The sequence below is a fragment of the Epinephelus fuscoguttatus genome, linkage group LG6 (genome assembly GCF_011397635.1).
Source record: "Epinephelus fuscoguttatus linkage group LG6, E.fuscoguttatus.final_Chr_v1".
In the NCBI taxonomy this organism is placed as follows: Eukaryota; Metazoa; Chordata; class Actinopteri; order Perciformes; family Serranidae; genus Epinephelus; species Epinephelus fuscoguttatus.
The window spans coordinates 9,792,388-9,816,900 of NC_064757.1; positions in this window are offsets into that span (position 1 = coordinate 9,792,388).

Here is a 24,513-nt window from a genome sequence, read left to right on the forward strand (position 1 = left end):
GTTTCTACCCAAAGTTGAACATTTTTCAACTCTTGGTGCTCAGAAAAAAACGCCCAACTGGCAGTGCTCAGCCTGAATTCACTCCCAGTGCCTCGTTGTGCTGTTGGCATTTGTAGAGCAGCATAAATACACAGCGCTCACATTGCAAAGCATTGAAAAAATACACTGACCTCAGAAACAACACTTTGGTGGTAAAGGCCCCTTGAACCATAGAAGCGTTCTCTACAGAACCTCTCATAGGGGCGTCTAAGTGAAACCTTTCACAGATCAATCTAGGAATAGCCCTCAATGTTGGGTTCAAGATTGAATCCTCTGAAAGGATCCTGTATCTAATTGAAGGTCATTACCAACAGTCACCGACTTCCAGAGAGCTGCATTTGATCCTCAAAAAAGGGACTACATTGCAGTGTAAAAGTTGAAGAAGCTGACAGGACTGCATTTCACCAGAGTTGTACCTTCTGGGATTTCATGTTTCGAATAAAATGACCGAATGATTGATTGGGTTATGGTAGCTAAGTCGTAACTAAGAGGCATCCTATAAATTACACTGTGGCCCCTGCACACCTCATGACTTGTGTGATGTGTATCATGTACAGTAGCATGTACAGTAGCATATGAGCACAGACCTGATACCAACCTACATATCCTCGCCACAAATCCCTGATTGCCAGTGCAAACAGCACACTACCCATCAGGGTAAAGCTCCACATGTGTGGTTATAATTGTCTTTAAATTGATGATTATCTCTCTATGAATTATGCATTAGAAACTGTGGTTTAAGATATTTGTGAAATCTAGCCATTCATGTACACGTCTGTTGAGTACAACCAATGCATATGCACATTACTCTGCAGTGTATTGTAAACGAATAAATAAATAAATAAATATTATAATATTCATTTATGATTAGAATGTACAGTTCAAAAATGTTTTATTGCAGACTGAGTGACAGAAGTAGTTTTCTTCCTGTAGTTTTGTAGTTACTAGGGTTGGGATCCAGATCCAGTTCTTTTTTGGAACCGGGTCCAAAGTTCTGGTTCCGGAACCGGTTCCATCACATTTGGAGTAACGGTTCCTACAAACGGTTCCTAAATTGTAAAAAAAAAAATGTCACGTGCATTTCCATTAGAGTGCGGCACGGGCCGCATATTCCTGTCCGAACCCAACCGAGCCCGACATTATTTAATGACTAAAGCACTGAGTTTGTGTCACACAGTTGTTATGGTGACAAGCTATTTAACAGGCTGGGCGTGCGCCATGGGTGCTCAGTGGAGAGAGAGACCTCTGTGTTTGAGATGGGAGTGGGAGGCGGGAGGTCCAAGGCTTCCAGTGAGGGGAGAAATATAACAAAATAAGATAAAATAGGAAAAACCTGTCTCCCTCTTTTATTTTCAGCGTCTAATCAAGGTGGAGGCGGGCAGCAGGAGGTCCAAGGCTTCCAGCGAGGGGAGCAGTAGAAACAAACAGCCAATGGGTGTGTATGTTCTGTTCAGGTGTTGTCATGTAAATAACAGTGCCCAAGCATGAATGCATATAAGTATTTTTTATTACATTGCTGTGGTTAATTTGAGGTTACAGTGTTACTGTAGAAATCAGAGAATCACTTTTTGTTGTTATATATTCTCAGGGAGATGATACAAGCTCTAAATCTGAAATACACACCACACACAAATGTGTATTTTCATCTAATTGTACTGTGCAACAGTTAGAATAAAGTTTTTGTATTTGTATGATTGCATTTGTGTTTATTATATACTTGTTTAAGTATAGCAAGTATAATGAACATAATGTAGGAATCGGTAAGAGGAATCGGTAAGGAATCAGACCGTTAAGAAGGAATCGGTAAGAAATCGGAATTGTTAAAATCCTAACGAGTGCCAAACCTAGTAGTTACACACCTAAAAAGTCATCAAAAAATTTAGTTGATGAAACTTTTCTTTCAAAGACAACTGATTTGGCACTACTGGCTCTATTTTCTGTGTGAATATGAGTTCTAATCTATTGCTACTTGTCAGCTATGACTGTTCCAAGACAGCCAGTCAAAATAGCCTTTTCTCTATCTGACAGCTATGATAGACAGCTGGATTACGTTACCCTTTTAAGGAGAGGGGGAATTTTACTAATGAGAGGAGATAGGCGTGCTGATTCACTGTGGCTCTTAAAAACCCAACAGTCACTTTGTGCTAACACCCTGACCTCCAGTTTCAGAGTGGAATCCATGTGCTGAACCACAAGTGACAGTAACCTACCAAGCCACGGATCAAATCCTCTGTGGCTTGGTAGGTTACTGTCACTTGTGCTGAACCACAAGTGACAGTAACCTACCAAGCCACAGAGGATTTGATCCGTGTTCAACAATCAAGGTCTTGAATTCCTGATAATAAGCTATGATAATACCCAGCCCTGTGGATAATGTGTGCAAGGAAGAGTGCACACTACTGGTGTTTAAATAACCCCACTGTAAGTTACACCACCTGTCATCCCATCTTTTCTCACATTCCTACAGTAAGTGCAGATGTGTGTCAGAACCAAGGCCAAGGCAGCAAGCTTTATACAAAGTTCTGCACTGCAGGTCAATACAGAGAGAGGACTGAGTAGCACGAGTGGCAAAGAGTGGGGAAAAGATGAAGCACAAGATAATGCTGAAGAGGGTGTCAAATTATGATCCAGTTGGAGTGCAAAGAAGGTGAAGCCCCTGATCTTGACTCTAAGAGGCACACTGAAAAATGGTTCATAGCAGAGCAGCCGGGACTCCTCAGACAGGTAATATTTTCTGTTTATCAGCATGATTTCACACTACGAGCAGGTCATCACAGTAGCCTAAGAGCTGCCATTCTTTTCCGGGACCCAGGAGCAGATACAGTAATGCTTAATGCTGTTCATCTTTCATCTGTAAAAAGAAGTCACAGATTTATTTTTGAATGATGTCATCCATTTATTACGTAATTTATTATGTGCACTTACATATGTTTCATGGTGCTAATGGTGTCCAAAGGTAACAGTGAAGTGGAAAGACACAGGGCAGACAGAATAAAATATAATAAATCTCAAAGACGTGCAAGTCAGTGTTGCTCTCCTTTCAGCTCTGTTTTGGTCTGGCTCTTTAGCTGCTACTGTAAATGCTCCATTACATTCACCAGTAGACGCTAACTTTGCCTGCTGGTTGGTACTGGCCAGATAGTATACAGTAGGTTCATCAGACCATTTTTGCAAAAAGGGTTAATTAGGGCAGTGACACTAAACTAAACAATGAGCTACAAGATGCTAAAATACTCCTTAGAGCTGAGGGCAACCTCACAGTTCTCGATAGACTTGTGTCACATGTTGTGCTTCAAGTCAGAGTTGAACTTTTAGCCAAGTCGCCACAAGAACATGTTAACATTGTACATTTCCGCAAACCACAAATACATAACATTTGCACATTTCATTTGTATAACATCATCATTTCTTTGTGGGGGGCATTTTTGCCTTTAGTGAATAGGACAGCCAAGTGTGAAGGGGGGATAGAAAGGGGATGACATGCAGCAAAAGGCCACAGGCTGTATTCAAACCCGGGCCACTGCGGGAACAGCCTTGTACATGGGGGCACCTGCTCTATCCCCTAAGCCACCAACGCCCCTAACACCAACATTTCTAAAGTGCATGATACTCACACAAGACCCCTGCTAAGCTGCAGACCACTGTTCAAGACCAACAAACAACAAACCCAGTTATTTTTTTTATCAAATCATTGCTGTGTTCCTTGCATCTTTTTAGCCCCCAAAAAATCTAAATGTTTTTTAGCAACCCACCATAGTATGAGTATAATGCCACAAAAAGCTGGTATTTTATGCATGATCTTGTCCTTGCTATATCCAAGTGTTTTTTGTGCCTAAATCTTACCACACATCAATAGTTTTTATTGAGTCATTGGGTGCAGTTACATGATGGCTTCTCATTCAGAATGAAATAAATCTGAATGAAATCATTTGGAATTAAAGTCTTTCCAGATAGTTTACATGGGAAATAATCATTCTGAATGAGGGTTTACACAGGAGATCAGTTTAATCACTTTTAATTGCCTGTATTCAGGTCCGCGCAAGGTTTGGGGCAGGGAAGAGTTCTGACTGGATAGGGGGCGGGGTGGATGTTAGTGTGTACGTTTACCAGAAGAACACACTGTAGTCCTCGCTCCGGATATCAAGATGCTTGACGACGACATTCTTAGTAGTGCTGCACGATTAATCTAATCGCAATCGCGATGTCAAGCTGTGCGATTACATAACCACATAAAAGGCTGCGATTTGCGATTTAATGTAGGCTAAATAAATGTTAACCTGTGTGCCTGTGAACATGACTGCCTCTCCTGTAGTGTGTGGAGTTTGTTGACATCACGCCCACAAGCTATCCTGGTGCATGCAGCACGTATGGTCAGGTGACCACCCGGCGTGCAGCAGTGACCAACACAGACACTGAAGAAGAGCATGAGCACGACCATGAACAGGCTGAGTTGGTGGCAAAAAAAACGTCTGTTACATGGAGATACTTTGGAGATACTTCTGCTGTAATTGATTAACAGGGGGGCGAGCTGCTACGGAACTCGCGCTGCAGACGTGTTGTGCCGCTGACGTGCACGGTGGAGCCCGGCCGTTATATTCATTGTGCCGACAGTGGCTTGGAAAACCGCCCATAACGCCAGGGCCTGCCCTGCCTGCGAAGCGCAGCGCACCGAAATTCTCCCACGAGCCACTTCCGTTCACATCAGTCACACATTTCTCCACGCTGGTCGACAAGTGGTTCCGCTCCCAGCTGTTGTCTCCGTCACATTTGGGGCTGTTTTTCCATCATGGGTAACTACCCAGCTTGACACATTTGCTCACAGCTTGCGCAGAAAATAGACCAGACGCCGAAATGATCGCTGCAGGGCCGGCGGCGGAGCTGCGCAGCGCAGCCGGTGTGGATGACACAATCGGTTAACATGGGTGCCAAAAGGAAACTGACTTCACTTCTCGGCGCTTCTAGGCTAGTCACGGCGCTTCCGCGGGCAGTGTGGCTCTTAACCGTGTCACACAGGGAAGAGGGAAGGCGGCTGGAGTTCCTCCAACACTTGCGGTTAGATTATCATATTTTTTTATTGACAAAAATATAGGCCGCTTCGGCTGATTTTTTTTTATGCGCCCCTAAATATTTTTTACAGTTCGCACATACCTATTTTTAGTCGCAAATGCAAGCGAAACGCTCGCACTGTCGAGCCCTGAGCACTTGTCCTTAGTGCTTTTTTCAGGCTTGTTTTGCTTATATTCTTGAAGCAGCAGTATGGCAGCAACCTTGTTCTGCTAATACTTCGTCTGTTGAGGAGGAGAAGGAAGGTAGAAGGTCGAAGAAGGGAGATAGAAGACTGTGCTTTGGCGAATGGAAACTGAGTGCAACGAGTCCAACTGCTCTATCTCAGCCCGTTGCTATGCGCGCTATACGTCATCGTGCCAGAAGGGCAAGGAAACGAGCATACGCAGAAAGACTGGAATGAACTTAAAGAGGAATGAGTGTATACAAGTGCAAGAAATTCTTTCATTAGGAATTAGAAACGGAATATTCCAACCCCTTACATCGGATTGAATTTTCAATTGCATTGGCCATTTTCATTCCAAATTAGGTGTCACTTTTAATAGGAATGAACTTCATTCCAAATTAAAGGGAATTAAACTGTCCATGTAAACACACTCATTGATGCTTTTCCTGCCAGGATAGTGGCAGAAAAAGCAGTTGTTTTTTTTTACCAAGACATTGCTGCTTTTATAGTGGGAATTGTGCACCCAAAACTGAGTACTGTAAGGCAAAACATGATCTATTCTGAACCATTACCAATTGGTTTTTGTGCCTAAACGTAACCACACATTAACCACAGCACTGTTGACATGTAAAGTTTCAATGCATCCTCTAAATAGTACGCGCAAATGTAACATGTCTGTAATTTGCAGAAACGAAAAATGCAAAAAAAAAGTTGTTCCTGGTTATTAGGTTGGACATTGCACTGAGTGTCCTAAAGATAGCAACATAATGCCAGCAACAGAAAACAGGAAATAAATGAAATACAGTACCTTGACAGTAGGGCTGGGTATCATTTGAAAAATTACGATACCAGTACCAATACCAGTACACTTAAAATGATACCGATACCAAATGAGTACTTCATTCGATACCTAGGTGAGTAATATTAGTAGCTAACCATTAGGCTACCTGAAGTAGTCGATCGCTGTGCTTGTGTACTGGACGGTATATACTCTCGAGACGCAGCTATCCACCCTCCAGTTCTCTCTTTGTTTGATTAGATGCTTTTTCATCATGCTATGCTACATGTGTCACCTGTTTTCCCCAAAATAATTTTTCCACATTTTAAGCACTTGCCTTTGTCAGAAGCCTCCGGCATGTTGTTGAGCCATACTTTGGACTGTTCTGGACACATCTCGACACAACACAACTCACAACGTGCTCCCTGACTTGAAAATCATCACAGAATTTTTCTATATCTGTGTACAAAAAGGATCGAATGAAGTACTCGTTTGAATGGAGCAGTTTCGATACTACTTGGTATTGGATTATTTCGGTCGATACCTAAAAGGTACTGAGTACCGATACCCAGCCCTACTTGACAGTGAACCTTTTCCAGACATATACATATATTAGTGTGAGAATTTTGCATCTGCAGTTTGTGAATATGTTCAATATGTTTCCTTGTCGTGTTAAATAAAACAAAATTTAAATGCAAATCTGTTTCATACAAACAGATTTTTTCAGGGAACAGGATTTTCTTTGGTTTAAAGCATGTTTTGAAGTTCAGTTTGGAGCTAAAACATACAAAATCACCTACTGCAGGTGGTATGGATTTGCACTCACTTTGTTTTCTCTCTACTGTCCATGTGTGATAAGCCCTATTCAGATAAAATTCAACCGTATAAGCATCCTCCACCTATACCTTCTACCTACACATCTGGATTGCATCATGCTAGGAGTCAAGGAGGGAAAAGAAGTCTGCTTCTGGCACAGAAAGGGTGGGGGTGGTGGGGAGGGGGTGGAGCCAAACCAGGGCTTCATCTTTCATTTCACTGTGTGTCACTCATGAAAACAAATCTCTTGTTGTTTGTGAATTATACTGCCATAACACATAACTTGTCAGCCAGGCTATAATTTCAACCCAGCACAATGCTGCTGATCTGTGGTTATAAATATTTTTGCATTGGCCTTGGAACAAGCACTTGGCCATGCCGCTGAAAATGTGCCACTGTGACCCAGGAGTAATCCAGCAGTAAATATCCAGGTCTACATCACTAAATATTTGAAAAAACCCAGTCTCCTTTTTTACCACTGGTAGCTGATAGATGTTTGAGATTTCACAGGGGATAGAGATGAGTAAATTTACCCAAGCCCACCTACAAATGTAGTTGGATTTACTACTACACACCTTTAAATGACCATTCGCTAAACCTGCCACCAAATAATGAACAGTGTACATGCAGTTTAAGTGATAATTGTTACCTCTACAGTTCGTTGATTTTTTCATATACAAAGAACAAAACACAAGACCAGAGGTGTAAGGAATTCATTTCACTGTGTGTTTATCTGCTTCAAAGGGGAACATCACCTAGATTGGGAATTCTGATATGTTATTTCCATGGCCGAGGAAAATTCAATCAATATTTGTGAACATGAGTTGCTCTCTCTCTCTCTCTCTCTCTCAACGCCAGAAGCAGAAGAAGTCAGTCTCAAACTTGTGATGTCTTAAGGGATAGTTCCCCTTTAACTTAAAGCCCAACTTGCAGGTTGGAGACCATGGTGAATAAATGTGTAGGAAAATGATGTAGAAACTTGATTTAAAAAAAACAAAAAAACAAAAACATATACACACTACAGTGACTTTTGGGGTCGTTTTTGTGAGAGAATTTTGCTTCCACATCTAGAAACCCACTAACCGGAAGTGACATAGCGTAAGGGAGTCCAGCCAAGTTCGATTGAGTGTAAAATTAATAAACATGGATCCCAGTACTAGTTTTGAGACTGAAGAGGTTGAAAATGTACATTCATATGCATATGATGGCCCACAGGCTTAAAATTATGAGCCTGCTAGGAATCCAAGAGACCAGGAACAGATCAGGGTTAGGAGAAATAATGGAAGGAGAACCAGTGGAGAACTGGGCAGGTGTCTTGGTGAGCGACCAGCATTAGCTAACGACAGCTAACGATGTCTAACGCTGTGTTCACATCACAACATTAAGTTTGCCATCACGTATTAGGTTATAACAAAGCTACCAGTAGTTCTGCCAGTATTAGATAACTAATGCTACTTACCCATAACAGTAACTAATGCGCAAATATCAGCTTGGATCAGATATATCTTGCTATGCATGTTATAACTCCGTGTATTGACATCCACGGGGGACAGAGGGAGAGAGAGAGAGATACGAAGATTTCCTGATAATTTTTTGTATGATAGATGCTTGTGTGGGAACTGCCAGCCCATGTCCTCAGCTGTGGAGAGTATGTGCTGCAGAGAGGTGGATGCCTTCTGGGCTCTGGTGGAGAATCTGACCCCCAGACCAGACATAACATGCCTCACACTGCCCATCAATCCTCATGCCGCCCGCTCCCATCTCAAACACGGAGGCCTCCCTCTCCGCGTAGCCCGCCCGCCCTCACACATAGCCCCGAGCCTCGGGTCTCCCTCTCCGTGGCGAGAGAGACCCGAGGCTCTTGCGCCTCTTCACCTGCACAAAACGCACCCAGGCACGAAAATTAACTCCACTCCTTTTTCTGTAAGGAAAACGGTGGACTCGATGTCCTGACAGACTCAAGTTTGTGCAACCTGCACAAACAATAATTCGGCATAATCACAAATGGTGAAATGCACTGTTAACAACCAAAAAAATACTAACTCACAAGTTTACTACCACTCAGACTCACTTCCACCTACTACTGCGCACTGGACAGAGGCAGGGTCAAGGACGCAGAGTCCCTCTTGTGACGTAGTATAAGGCGATGTTGAAAAAAAAAAAAGCGTTTTTAGAAGAGGAGCTAAAAAGAGCCACTTTTTCCTCTGAATTTGTGCCCTTATGTCATGTGAACCATAATAAATTCTGAATTAACTTCTCATATGGTAATTTTCAGACATATGGTAATTTTCAGACAAAAAAAATAACCTGCAAGTTACACTTTAAGTTGTGCCCTGAATATGGACATGGATGTGACAGCTTATGTGCATGCACATATTAACAACAAACAACTGACAATCTGAAACTTGTGTGGAAGTAATATTACAGCAGGATAAGCAATATGATCCATATGATCAAAGATATTTAAACATGCAACAAGCCAGACGGTGTGGATTCGAGTCAAGTCACACAAATTCGATGACTTTAGACTCGACTCAGACTTGAGGCTTTTGATTTGAAAATATTTGCTACCTTCCCCCAAGCCCAAAGAAAAAAAGGTGTGCCACAAATCAATTAATTTCCCTTCCTTTTCTGAATCAACTAACATTAACGCTATTCATTCCCAGCAAGTTGACACTTATACTCCCCAGATGACCCACTTTGTTTAGACCAATCCAACTACAGTGTTGGGCTGATTACTCTAAATATGTAATACATTACTTATTGATCGTTACTCTTTAAAAAAGTAATGTTGTTACTTTACTTATTACACCCTGCCAACAGTAATTCGTCCACCCAATAACACTGGTAATTGCATATATCCAGGCCCGGATTAAGAGGGCAGGGACCCCTGGGCACAAATTCTTGGAGGGCACACACACACACACACACACACACACACACACAAACAGGCTTTTGTATTATGGACTGCTATTTGTTGGAAACACCTGTAACGTAACAGGGTACAGCCTACTGTATATGATCACAAAGAAGGACAAAATCGACACCTGCAGATATCCTCCATCATACAGGATTTACACATAGCATTTGCAAACACAAACTGCTTCACCTCCACAAGTCCAGATTGTGGATTCAGAATCTTCCATAATTCACACACAAACCCACATACCTGTACCTATACCTGTATATATGGCTTTTCTGCTCTGTCTCCAGATGCTCTTAGTGTCCTGTCCTTGGCTCTCTGAGGACTGTCTCTCTTTTTCTGTCTCCTTTTTCTTTATTATCTCTACTCTCATTTACTGATAATAAAAAAAAGGATACAAAACAGCACTGGTCAACTTGACTAAAAGCCTTACTCTGATATTAAATAGAAGTAGAAAATGAAGGTAATATAGGTTGACTTCACACACACACACACACACACACACACACACACACACATACATACACACACACACACACACGCACACAAAGGCACGCACGCACGCCGACACTCACACACACGAACACATTTAGGCTACGGGTGATGTGTGGTGATCCAAGAACTTCATCATCGCCACGAAAAGGCAACCCTTTCACTTCGGAATTAAATGACGGCCACGACACACTCCAACACCGCCCGCCAGTACCGCTTCTCTCCCTCTAGCTGTTGCACTAGTTGCGGGTTCACAGTCCCGAGCTGGGCCCCGTGACAGATGAGCGCCGAAGAAATGCAAGCATGCAGCTACAGTGCTGTGCGCTTTTCTCGTGATCCCGCAGACGTTCGGGGTGTTTCCAGTCAGAGTAGCCACTAACAACTGGGTTTTCTTCGTTGAAAAGTGCATGCAAGCAAAGCAAAAAATATTACCTGTGGATGGTGAATGGGTGATCCAGTCACGGGAAACTTTTTCTCCAGTCTTTAGACGGCTGTAACGTTACAGCAGATCGTTAGTGAAAGAGCACACCTTACCGCCCAAGCCGCCATCACAAGTTGATGCTGGGTATCTGCTCGTGCGGTTATGGAAGGCTGCAGGTCCACGATCGATAAGAACAGCTCGCGCGTTTTCACTCACTTCACCTCACAACGCCGGGTCCAACACTTCGTACATCCACTGAGAGCTGCCGGTGCCGTGACTGCAGCTAGCTACAGGTTGTAGCGGGCTTCCTGTGGCATCTTCCTCTGGCTCCGGTTAGCTAGCTTAGCTTGCACGTTGTTCTCCAACTCCAAAGCATATTCACCCTGATTCTCCTGGCTCCGTTTGAGGCACACGTTTTTTAAAAAAGTTGCCTCCCTCTCCCCCTTTACTTTTCTCCGCTTAACGTTTCGTTACTTTCGCTATCTTTCACTCTCTATCACTGCTATCGCTGAGGTCAGTCACGTAGGGCCGCCGCGGTCTGTTACCATGGTTTCCACACTTGCACTTGACCAATTAAATCATTCTATTTAGGTAATATATATATTTATACAACAGTTAGTTCCGGCCCTGCAATCTGATTGGTCGAGAGACAGTAAAACCGTGATGATATTAGAGTATAACATCACGGTTATTTCACTGTGTATGTATCACTCCGCCTCACAGCTGATTGCAGTCAACAATCAAATCAAAACTGACGGTTAGTGTCAGTTAGGTCAGCAGTTGCGTTGTAGGCTAATTAATTCATCCACTGTCAAACAGCCAAAAATATGGATTTATTTCCTAAAATAAGTTTTGAATTGAACTATGAATGGTCATCAGAGGAAGATGAGGGAGAGGAGAAGCTGAATCCATCTGAGCACACATCCAGGTTTGTCAGTGTTTCATCAGCGGAGCTCAATGACTTGGAGAAAAGCAACATACTGTCAGATCAGAAGGCAGAGTCGGCTGTGCCTGTGAAGCCACAGTCCACCATGCAGTCACCAGAGACTTATTTCACCGGCTGCACAATTAATGGAAACATGCAGATAAATGTGTATAAAGAGTAAGTGCCTGGCGCACCATGTCTGCGTTACATAGCAACGGTGACAGCGGAGTCCTGAGGGAACTATTTTTGTTGGCGGAAGACAAATGCTTAAATTATTTATTTTGTCCTCATTTTTCAACATTTCGGCGACCGAATCACAGCCGTGACGATATATATATAACAGCGTGATTTTTATTTGTTATACATGGTGATTTGAAATTTGAACAGGAGGGATTTAGGGGAAAAACCGTTATAGCCTACAGTCGTTTTCTCCCATTCTGGCTATGTGAATGTCAGAGTAGCTAAGGCTAGATAGCTTCTATTTACCTTAGGGTTTTCAGTTGTATGTGACTAGTATTTTCCCAAAGATCTGCCTGAAAGACAGAGAGTCAGTGATGGAGCAAATTTAATCCACAACATATCCAGCCACAAGCTTCATTAGTTCTTTGTAGCCTGTAGCTGTCAACTAGTAAAATCCAGTTTTGGTCGTTTAGCCACTGTGGGGCTACAGCCGAGGAAGGCTCAACTTTGGTGGGGTGTATGTCCTCGAGCTTCACGCTGATGTGCTGTTGGTTGTAGTAGGTGTTTCAGACCTGAGGTTTAAGGACGTATTTTTTACAGTGGAAAGAGTTTTAGTTCTACCACCTGCAGCAACAGTGTTCTCGTCATCTTTCCTCCTGACAAAAATCAAAATGATGGGAATATGTCCAGCTGCTAAGGTAAGCATTTCCAACTAGCTTGCTGCTGTATGACATGCGTGCTCAGCACAATTACTAAAATGAGACCTCTGATGTGATGTTGTATTTCAAGTCAGTAGTGATGTGATAACAGAACCAATGTTGTAATGAGTTACTTGGTTTTGGAGTAATTGTAATATTATTAATGAAATTTCATTAGTAATTGGTTACACTACTCGTTACTGGATAAAGTCATCTTATTACTGTAATGCTTTACTAGTAATGCGTTACTGCCCAACACTGTCCAACAGTATCCAATCGAGTTGCTGGAGGGAACCATGAAGAGCTAATGTGACTAAGTTCCAGTTGAAAAAAAATTATACTAAAGACAAGCTGGACTGTAAATCATATAGGCCGATTGGTGTTTTGAACACTGACTATAAACTGTATGCCTCAATTTTGACTAAGAGGATGGAAGAACTGATGCCACTTTTGATAGACGAGGACCAAACGGGATTCATAAAAAACAGGCAAACTCATAATAATATATGGAGGGCCCTTCATATTATTGATTACATAAATATAAGAAAAGATAGTGCTATCCTTCTCAGCTTAGGTGCTGATAAGGCCTTTAATTCTGTTGGTTGGAACTTCCTGTACCAAGTAGCTAATGGACAGATTTGGGTTAGTAAAACATTTATAAAATGTATAAAATTATATTCATCCCCAACTGCCAGGATTAAAATTAATGGCAGTCTTTCTGATTCTATAGTCTTGCAACAAGGATGCAGACAGGGCTGCCCCATTAGTCCGACCCTGTTTAATCTCTTTATTGAACCTTTGGCTCAAGCCATTAGACAAGAAGGTGGTCTGGAGGGTATAACTATAGGGGGATCAGAATACAAAGCCTGTCTGTACGCAGATGATTTATTGGTGACTGTACGTAATCCAGGTTTAGGGGTACCTTTGCTGATGAATATTTTAAAGATGTGCGGAAGTTACTCTGGTTATACACTCAATATTCACAAAACGCAGGCTCTGACATTCAACTGCACCCCTACTTCCGAACTGATGAATAAGTACATTTTAAGTGGCATTCACCATGTATCCAATACCTTGGGGTTTACCTGCCAAAAGATTTGTCCTCCTTGTACACAATAAATTATAATCGGATTAATAAAAAGATATATATTGATATGGACAGGTGGGCCTTGCTCCCCCTCGACATAGGTGGCAGAGTAAGATCAATTAAGATGAATGTTCTTCCCAGGCTACTGTACTTATTCACAGCTCTGCCAGTAGAGGTCCCCAGCAAACAGTTTAGAAAATGGGATAAATATATCTACAGGTTTATATGGAACCAAAGAGACCCCGGGTTAAATACTCAATACTTCAGCTGCCAAGAGAGGGGAGAGGCTTGGCACTTCCTTACTTGAAGGATTATTATTTATCAGCCCAGCTCAGACCACTGGTGCTCTGGTGTAATACATCTTATGAGGTGGAAAGTGGAAAGATATTGAGTTTTCTTTGGGGGACACACCAATACAGTCAGTTCTGGGTTGTCTTGATAGGGTAAAGGAAATATTCGAATTCAAGAACCATTGTGTGAGTTTTACCATTAAGAAGTGGTTAGAGGTTGTTAAGAAATTCCAGCTCCGCAAAGAGGTAAAAAATACTTAGTTGGCCAGCTTACAATCCCCACTTTGCACCAGCTACCCTTGATCAGGGATACAAACGATGGACCCAGATTGGTATCACCGCCCTCTGTAAAATTAAATCAAAAGGGGAACTTGACAGTTTCCAGCACCTGAGTCAGTTGTTTAATCTTGAGAGACAGGATTTTTACAGGTATTTACAGGTACGCAATTTTTTCATGAAGGAGATCAGAGGTCTTAACACTGAAAATTTTTCAAAAATTATTCAGATTTTTATTGATGCATATAAGTGTGAAAATATTAGAGGGGTTACAGGCAAATTGTATAAAGCTATTACTTCTATGAACAAAAATTCTACAGACTATGTTTGACAGCACTGGTAAAAGGACCTAGGGATGGAAATAACTGTGGAGGAGTGGACACATAAGTGGGAAACTCAATGCTCAACCACTAATTCATTGACATGGAGAGATTTTGGATGGAAGACCAAAGCCTAAATCCAAGTGGACTGGGACACAGCTCCCCTGTTGGAGGGAGTGCGGATCAACGCAAGCGGACCATGCCCATGTATTTTGGTTGTGTCCACGGATCAGACCTTTTTGGGAGAAGACAGGACGTTTAGTATCTAAGCTCCTGGGTCTTAACAGTGTTGAGTCTTTTGCAGTTCTGTATCTAGGTGTTACTCCCAAAGGGAGATACTTAGCTCTTGAAGATTTTCCTTGTTGCATGTAAAAAAGCTGTCACGAAGTGTTGGCTTCAGACAAATCCTCCCTCTATGGATCTTTTTATAAATGTAGTCAGTTGTATACGCTCCATGGAAAAGATGACTTTTACCCTGCGTCTACAGAAAGATAAGGGGGAAAACTATTGGAGAAAATGGGATTGTTACCTGTGGGAAAACGACATTGATTAGGGATTTTTTCTTTTAATTTTTATTATTCTATTCTTTTATTTGTTGTGGGACTAAACTGTGAAATTTCTCTATAATAACCTGTACCTGTACCTGTTTCTGAGGTGCTTATATTTGCCAAGACCTCATGTTCTGTTCTCTATCTTTTGGGGGGGGTTTTTCACTGTACTTGAAATCCTGAAAAAAAATAAAATTAAAAAAAAAAATTATACCAAGGGTAATTTTATTTGCAAACAAAAACTATGTGATGGTCAACAAATATTCAAAGATAGAAAATTACATATGGAGATGCAGCAACTTCCAACAACTTTGTTTTAAGAATTTCAGATTTTTAAAAGCATTCATGATTTTTGTAACTGTAACATATTATTACTCTGTTGTTAAAATTGCATTATCTTTGGTGCATTATGACTTGTTTAGGACTCAAAACTTAAAGTCTAATACCTGGGACTTGACTGGGGACCGGGGTGTAAATCCCTAGTTTCATCACCATATGATATTATATCAATTATTTGGACAACGATTTGCCTTATCACAAAGTCCACCATGATTCAGTTTCACTTTGATACGATTCAGAGGCCTGCGATCGATATGAGATGATATTATATGCTCATATAACACATCAGATACAAAAGAAACTGCCACCCCATTCTTTTTGCTTTTGGTCATAGAAGCCATGATCTCTACTCTTAAACTTAATGGCTATCTGTCTTAAAGTCCTGAAGGCAAACAAAACAACAGGATCATTTAACAGAAGTAATTTGGCTCAGTAATAACTGTCAAGGTTCACAGACTTGTTAATTGTTTTTTGCCAGATACCCATTATTATCTGATGCATGTTTAAATTGCATAAATTAGCCTAGCGGCTGGCTAAGTTTTCCCCTACTCATAGCTTAACACATGTATTATACTTTTTCTAACTCACTGTTGGTTTAAGATACTGCATATCCTGACAGAACAGCACAGTTGAATTTCAGCCCACATGCACGTTTTGTCCCGTTTGTTTTTTTTTTATTTTTCATATTAATGAAACAGAGCAGTTAATGTTGCTGTAAGTAGTTAGTGGGGTTGGTTGCTCGTCCAGGCAGATAACATTACGTCATGTTTCATCTAATAATGGCATCATTTACAAATGATAGGCTTTGTCTGAGGACCCATATTTCATCTGAAATTGAAAATACTACCACACTGCTGATTTATCTCTGAGTAAATAACGTTATCCTCATCTCTCTTGGTTGATTGGCATCATCTGCCTACTGCTGTTTGACAGTGACACAGAATTTCAAAATAAAGGCATAACCTAAAGATAATGATATGGATCAATGTTTTTACTTTGCATCAATGAAACTGGAATGTTTATTATTGAATCAGCGTATCAGTCCAGCTTGATGGATCGTTACACCCCTAGTGACTTGACTCTGGATTTTTCTGTCTTGACTTTGGACTTGAGTGCAAAGACTTGAGAGTTACTTGTTTACTAAACATAAAGACCACTACAGGCTGACTACCACTTACTTTGTGGTGTTTTATTCAACATGATAGTAGTGCTGCATCATGTTTCAGTTGTCCATCCTGTCTGTCCTTAGAATCAGCAGCTATCAATACTTCCTCTGCGCAGAGTGTTTGTTTTTATCTATTTACCACCACAAGTCCACAGTTAGTTTCTGCTTTGTGCTCACAAGAGGATACAACAGGCTTGTGGACCCAGCAGCATGGCCAGATTGTGGTCAGATGCGTCATGCCAAGTGTGTTGGTAGCATGCCAAACACACTTTTGGTAATTTCTTAGCCAGGCTCGTTTGGCACACCTGTGGTACATTATTATAGGTGGGTGTATTAGAGGCTGTGACCCTGTTTAATCACAGAGTGCTGCCCTTCATGATGCACTGGGAGTTTGGGAGTCTTGTAGAAAGTGTTGAGACTATCACATTATGCTGCTCATCATAGCCACATGTCTACGTGTATTATAATTAAAAAATGTTAAGCTCCAGGCGATACTTCAACCAGTCTAATCAAAACAGCCATCTCAGATATCCATTTAATCAAAATATGAATTTGGATGCTTTCACACTTGGCTGGTTTCAACTTTGTAAATGAACTCATGATCATTAATCAGCATCATTTAGACTGATGTCCAGAGGTTAGCAAGTATGCTGATCAACCATGTCAATGTATCCTCATTGAGCGGTTTGTATAATATCCTATGAAAATGTACATGCTGCGTGTATGATATGCTAAGAATTAGCACCCCCGCCCCGAGTGATGCTACGTCTTTAGTGGAAAGTTACGTATTTAATGTAACTTTATAGAGGGTAGGTTTAGGTAAGTAAAGTTACTGTGGTTAGCTCTAGGAAAAGAAACATGTTAAAGGGCCAGTGTGTAATATTTGGCATGGTTTATTGTCAGATCTGAATCTGAATCTGAATCTGAATATTCTACCCATTAATATGTTTATATAAGTGTATAATCGCTATAAAATAAAATTATTTTGGTTTTCGTAGCCTTATAATTATGCTTTCATATATATATATAGCAAGGGCCTTGCTTTAGAGAAGTCGCCATCTTGCGCCGCCATGTATGTAAGGCAGACCGAGTGGACAATCCAGCCAGCCAGAGAACACGTTTCACGTGTATAAATGAACCAACGAAGACAGCGGAAGGAAGAAAGAAGGAGGAGGAAACAGCAGAGAGTGTTAGTAGTTCGTCGATAGAGAGTAGTGAAAAGTTTTTTTAGTTATAAAGTTTGTGAATGGACCACAGTTTCTAAGTAAACATTCACCTCGTCGCTAGATAGACCTACTCCTGAAAAACTCGTGCGCAAGGCTTTTTGTCCCTACGAGGCCACCGTCATTTACCCGACGGGAGGGGTGAGCGAGTGAGCCCTGCAATCTAGAATTTGACCACTGATGTCACTGTTTTCAACCCATTTTACACACTGGCCCTTTAAACTGAGAGAATTATGTATTCCTGCAGCCAAGCTTTGACGGTCTGTTTAAAGACATGACAGTCTTTAGAGGGGGATGGGTGGCGGGGGTGGTGGGGTTGCTGGCACAGAGCCAAACAGCCAACTTTTTAAAAAGAAACAACAAAGGGAGAGACAGGGAGACTGGAGCCAAATGGCTGCCATCTTATACCATCATACATTTTAATGTCATCTCATTGTTTTCCCCACATCTCTCCATACTCCATCAACATGTACAGGCTCAGAATAAAAAGCAGCGATGGGTACTGCTCATGACAGATGCAATTGCTCTTTCATTCATTGTTTCTTTATTTTGCCTGAGGTAGCGACTCTGATATTCTGTGCTCAGTTTTTCCATGTCTCCATCTCTTTACAATTCAAAGAGCATCTGCTGAAAACATTGGGTCTCATTCCTGCAGAGCAAGTCAAAGCTCTCTTGGAAGCCTTGTCATAACACAAGCTTTTTATTGTTCCTCATCATAGCAATTTTCTTTGTTCCAGTTGCCTCTGATTTCTTTGCCACCAGATGACAAATGTCACCATTTTGTACAAGTTGTAAGAAATCAACTACATTTACTTTGGGACATTGGGAAAGAGCACATGAGAACAATCACAACACAGGAATTTTTGATAAAATTTTCAAATCCAGAGTGTGATTTTTTAGGGTAGGTAGGGTCATGTACACACACACAAATGAGAATTTGAAATTTGAAGTTAAGACGTACAACACTGTCATGAGGACTTTGATTTTGTACATCTGCAGGAGTCCAGAACATCACTGTTGTTTATATTCCTTTGTGGACGGTTATTCAGCCCCAATAATTTCTCCACACCACACAAACAAAGCAGATACTGTACATACTGAACAATATGAGCACATGATTGTTTTCTCCCCATCACATTTGATTGTGCACTGGTAGCCAGCTTCCCGCTTGGCTTCCCGCTGGGCTTCCCGCTTGGCTCCTTCCACTTTTCTTCTTGCCAACCTGCCAGCTCATTACAATGCCGTTTTTTTATATATATATATATATACCAAAGCAAAGAAATATTAAGGCTTCCAGTTGATGTTTGTACTTTTCTGGAGAAAGGAAGAAGTGAAACCCAACATCATACATTTTCTCTAAATAGTGCAGTTATTTAAAATAAATATACAAGCTTTCTAGACTTGTATGACATCACTCTGTTATTAAACAAACCTCTGCTGTGCACAGCAGTTGGGAGTTAACTATACTGGGCATCACATGAGGAAACTAGATTACAAATGCTTGTAATAATGTTAAAGGTGAACATGCTCCTGCTCTAACAAACAAATCTAACAGGAGAGTAACAGATAAATCTGCAAAGGCCAATCTTTACAGACCCACACAGTGATGAGGAGAGATTTAATAAGGCAAAATAATTGAAAATACAGGTGTTTTGCAGATGTCCTGACTGATTACACCTTCACTGAGTGAGGATGGGAGGACGTATACAGGGCATTATGTGAGGTGAAGAGTAAACGCTGTCCAGTCTTAAAGGCTCTACACACACAGGTGCTCTCACTTATTATTTCTTCGCAATTGTGTGAGAGTGTGCAGGCCGTGCTTGATTGGCATTTCCCTCACTCTCCTGTACCTTTTAAGGTGAGACAAATTACACCTTTATCATTTTTTATTGGTGAGTGAAAGGTGCCCTGCAGAGCTTTCTTGTAAACAAACAAAAGTTCTGTTTACATTTACACACCAAAATGCATTGTGTGCATCCTTGAACAACTGTGCTGAATGCATTTTCTTCCACATAAACACACCTGAGAATAGCTCTAATTAGCGATAATCACTGAAAATATCTTTCTGGTGTGCATGGCCTGTGAAAGTGCCCTGTAGAATTATTTGACCAATAGCAGCACTATGGAGCAATGTTTTTATGCGTGGATCCCCTTCTGTTTGTATCGTGCACATGCACAATTATGCACATGCAATACATATGAGCACACAGGTGGCATGATTTACATCCTGCTGCTGGTTTCAAATAAGGCAATGCACCGACTGCAAAGGTCTCAAAGAAGACAGCAGCAAACAAACATTAATTCAAACAATGTAAAGTATAGAAAAATGACACATTTTTATGAGGAAGGAAATGTGTGGGTCAGTTACTTTCAGGAGCCAGTGTGAACCATACATTAACAGGTGCAAGCACATATTTCATATGCCCATTATCTGCACAATCCTGAGACGTCTAATTAGGCAAAATTGTAATTGGTGGTGAACCAGGGCCTTTAACAGCAACCTACAGGTTGGTTAACTGAAAAAGGTCAGGCATATTTATTTAAAGAAAAAGTCTTTACTCTGATACTCTAACACTGTTATTGAGTGAGTGCAGTAATGTTTTCGTGTACTCACTTTCAACGTGTCTTTTCAACACATTCTCACTCTGACTTCGTCACATATCAACGTCTGGTCTAGGATTGGGACTCGTTAGGATTTTAACGATTCCGATTCCTTACCGATTCCTCTTACCGATTCCTACATTATATTCATTATCCTTGCTATACTTAAACAAGTATATAATAAACACAAATGCAATCATACAAATACAAAAACTTTATTCTAACTGTTGCACAGTACAATTAGATGAAAATACACATTTGTGTGTGGTGTGTATTTCAGATTTAGAGTTTGTATCATCTCCCTGAGAATATATAACAACAAAAAGTGATTCTCTGATTTCTACAGTAACACTGTAACCTCAAATTAACCACAGCAATGTAATAAAAAATACTTATATGCATTCATGCTTGGGCACTGTTATTTACGTGACAACACCTGAACATAACACACACAGACACACACTGGCTGTTTGTTTCTACCTCTCTCCTCGCTGGAAGCCTCGGACCTCCCGCCGCCCGCCTCCACTTTGATTAAACCCTGAAAATAAATTAAAAGAGGGAGACAGGTTTTTCCTACTTTATCTTATTTTGTTATATTTCTCCCCTCGCTGGAAGCGGACCTCCCGCCGCCCACTCCCGTCTCAAACACGGAGGTCTCCCTCTCCACTGAGCACCCACGGCACACACCCGGCCTGTTAAAGCCTGTAACCATAACAACTGTGTGACACAAACTCAGTGCTTTAGTCATTAAATAATGTCGGGCTCGGTTGGGTTCGGACAGAAATATGCGGCCTGTGCCGCACTCTAATGGAAATGCACGTGACATTTCTTTTTTACAATCTAGGAACCGTTTGCAGGAACCGTTACTCCAAATGTGATGGAACCGGTTCCAGAACCGGAACTTTGGACCCGGTTCCAAAAAAGAGCCGGATCCGGATCCCAACCCTAGTCTGGTCATGGACTTTTCATGTCGAGATAAGATGTCCAAGGTACCCTGGGTACGTAGGTTGCTTACATTCTGGGATGTCAGCCTGTTACATGCATTGTCTTCTTTCAAAATACGCTTCCATTTTCACAGGACATGTACAGTTTGTATACAGTCTCTTTCAAAATAAAGGCACTATGTAAGTGCAACACCACTAATTGACGTTTTTTACATTCAGCAACAAATGCACATTTGTTTAGCCAACACATGCACGTGGTTGGGTTTAGGAAAAAAGAAAAGGGTTTGCCTTTATAATCACACAGGAAGTGAACAAGTGAACACCAGCCTCCTGGGTGAAGTCAGTGGTAACTTTTATTGTTCTCCTGCTGCATTTCCACCTGACACTGCCGGGCACCATTAAACATTAACAGCAACCGGCTACGTATTATGCCGACATGAAAGGACGTTTTTCTTCAGAGTGAGACCAGGTTGGTCGTTTCTCCTTTTGTGGTAGTAAGTGGTTTTCTGTATTTTTCAGGATTCAGCCTGTATTGCTGTCTGCCATAGTGTCATTTTGTTACTCACTGGATGTCAGTCCCAATTCTACACTGTCTACATTTACATACACAGTAATATTCTGCTCTTCCGAATATGACAAAATTCTGAATTAGATACAGGTCATGTAAATAGCATATTCAGCATTTTCAGATGAAGACTTGTGAGATATGCCAGTATTATTCAGGTTTTAGAAGCACTGTCCAGACATGTAAGCGGCGCATTCAAAATATCCATCTCAGCTGAGGCTTTTACAGTCAGCTCTGTGTGTCGTACACAAACCAGTTTAGCCAACAGTTTGTAAGGCTTGGTTAGAGATGCATGCCCAAAAGAAAAACCCATATTTCTTGTCTGAAGGAGACATATAAGCTATTTACTTTTAAACATCATGAAAGACTTGGATTTCAATAGGTTTTTGGAAATGCATAAATATAACAACAGCCTTTTCAAGAAGGTGGTAAAAAGAAATAAGGAAGCTATGTTGGCATGGTTGAACAAGTCCACCATCGGAGTAAAATTCTCACTGTGATGCTTTGATGCTCCAGCTGTTCCACTTTTATGCACGGCTGCATATAAACAGGAACGTTAGTGGAAAATTAATTTAGTAAGAATATTGTTTCTGTCAGAATAAGGGCAAAAAACAGAATATTTTTTGCATGGAAATGTCACTGAGGCTTTAACTGTTCAAAAAGTTCAAACAGTCAGAAGAGCAGTCAGACGGATTGGTTAGAAAATATCCATCTTCAGCCCAACTAAAATCACTGCAAATTTCAGTCCTAATAAGTCATGTAATGTGTTATTCATTGCATAATTATATTCATGATTGTATTTTCCGTAAACTGCATTTCCCAAAAGGGTGAGTCTCGAGTTGATTGCGTTGTGAAATGAATTTGTTGCAAGAGCTGTCTTAAATCAAGATGAATGATCTCATTGCTAATGGAGTGATCACGATTCTTCTCATTGTGCTTCAATAAAGACCTGAAAATGAGACAGAACGACATAAGATGGATGTTCTTGCCATCATGAAGGAGTTTTCCCCAGTGATTGACCTTTTAATCAAAGCACAAGATGACCATTTTAGTAGATGAGACATGTTATGATACGTTACAATTTTGTTAATTTATGGATTCAACCAGCTCTCCTGTCGCTGCCAGCCAACCCTCTTTGTGTGTTGTAAATGAGACTGTGCTCTTCAACCTGCCAAATCAAATAAGAGTTAATGATTTCAGTCCCTGAAATGCCTTTTGTCTATTTGCCTATTATTACCATTTTATCAGCCACACATCAAGTGCCGATTTGCTTCAGCACACACATATCATCTAATCAGAAAATGAGTTTGGGGTTTTGTGCCGTGTGTAAACTGAACACAGCTGAACTCTGAGAAGCACACTCTGAAATACACTGGGATGGATTAAATGGAAGGACCAGGATTAATTAAATTGATTTGGAAAGTGAGAGGTGATTCACAGATTGTCAATGTTAATTTTGCTCAAATGAGATATAAATAAAGATAATAAACCATACTTTGCATTTACTGATAATTCTCTCACAAACACATATCAGACTGTGGTGTATATCAGTGAAGGTAAATGTCTTCCTTGTCTTCTCAACCAGGAAATCTACTCAGATGAGTCAAGACAAGCAGTTAATAGTAGTTCAGTAGATGTTCAGAGGCAGTTTATTTAGATAATCAATCTGTTTACACAGAGAAATTGAGTTTGGGCATCTCCATCCCAAGCTTTATTTTCACGTTTTCAAAATAATGCAGTTATATTAGGTATAAAATCTACTCCTTGGTCGTAAACACATCCATTAAGCAAACTGTGAAGAAAAGTTTTAAATGCTTAGTGACACTGGTGCCGACCCATTACAGTGAGCAAACTATCTTTTGCAAATATGTCTGTATGTATCTTCACATCAGTGTGTGTGTGTGTGTGTGTGTGTGTGTGTGTAATTATGACTGTATGGCTTTATACACATTTGATATGCAGCTGCTACTCAAACAAAGCCGAAGGGCTCCCTCTGAGCATTTCATAAAAGTGACATCCAATCGATTAGCCGGTAGCACGTCAGTCATGTCAGTGTGTGTTTATTTGCTGGAGACCCATCTGCTCTTCATACTATATCTGCCTGCCATTCACAATATTGTATCTTTAAAAACAAAAAAGAACAAAACTTAGGTGATGCCCCATTGCTTCACAGATGTCTAGATTTGTTTAAAAGTAAGCTACTTCACAATTTTACACCCAGTGCCAGCATTCAGTGCCAGTGCAGAAAGTAGCGTGCCCTTTTTTTTTTTGCCTTTTTATTGTCTGTAATGAGATCATGGATGCAAGCAGCCAAAATGAGTTTCTGCCGTGGGGTGGCTGGGCTCAGCCTAAGAGGTAGGGTGAGGAGCTTGTACATCCAGAGGGAGCTCAGAGTAGAGCCTCCTGTTAGAGGTGTTCCAAGCACATCCCGCTGGTAGGAGTCCCTGGGGTAGACCTAGAACACACTGGAGGGATAACAAATCTCATCTGGCCTTGGAACATATTGGAGTCCCCCAGGAGGAGCTGGAAAGTGTTGGGAGAGGGATGTCTGGGGTTCTTCGCTTGGCCTGCTGCCTCCACCACCTGGCCCCGGATAAGTGGATGAAAACAGATGGATGGATGGATGGATGGATAACAATCTAAGCTTAAACAA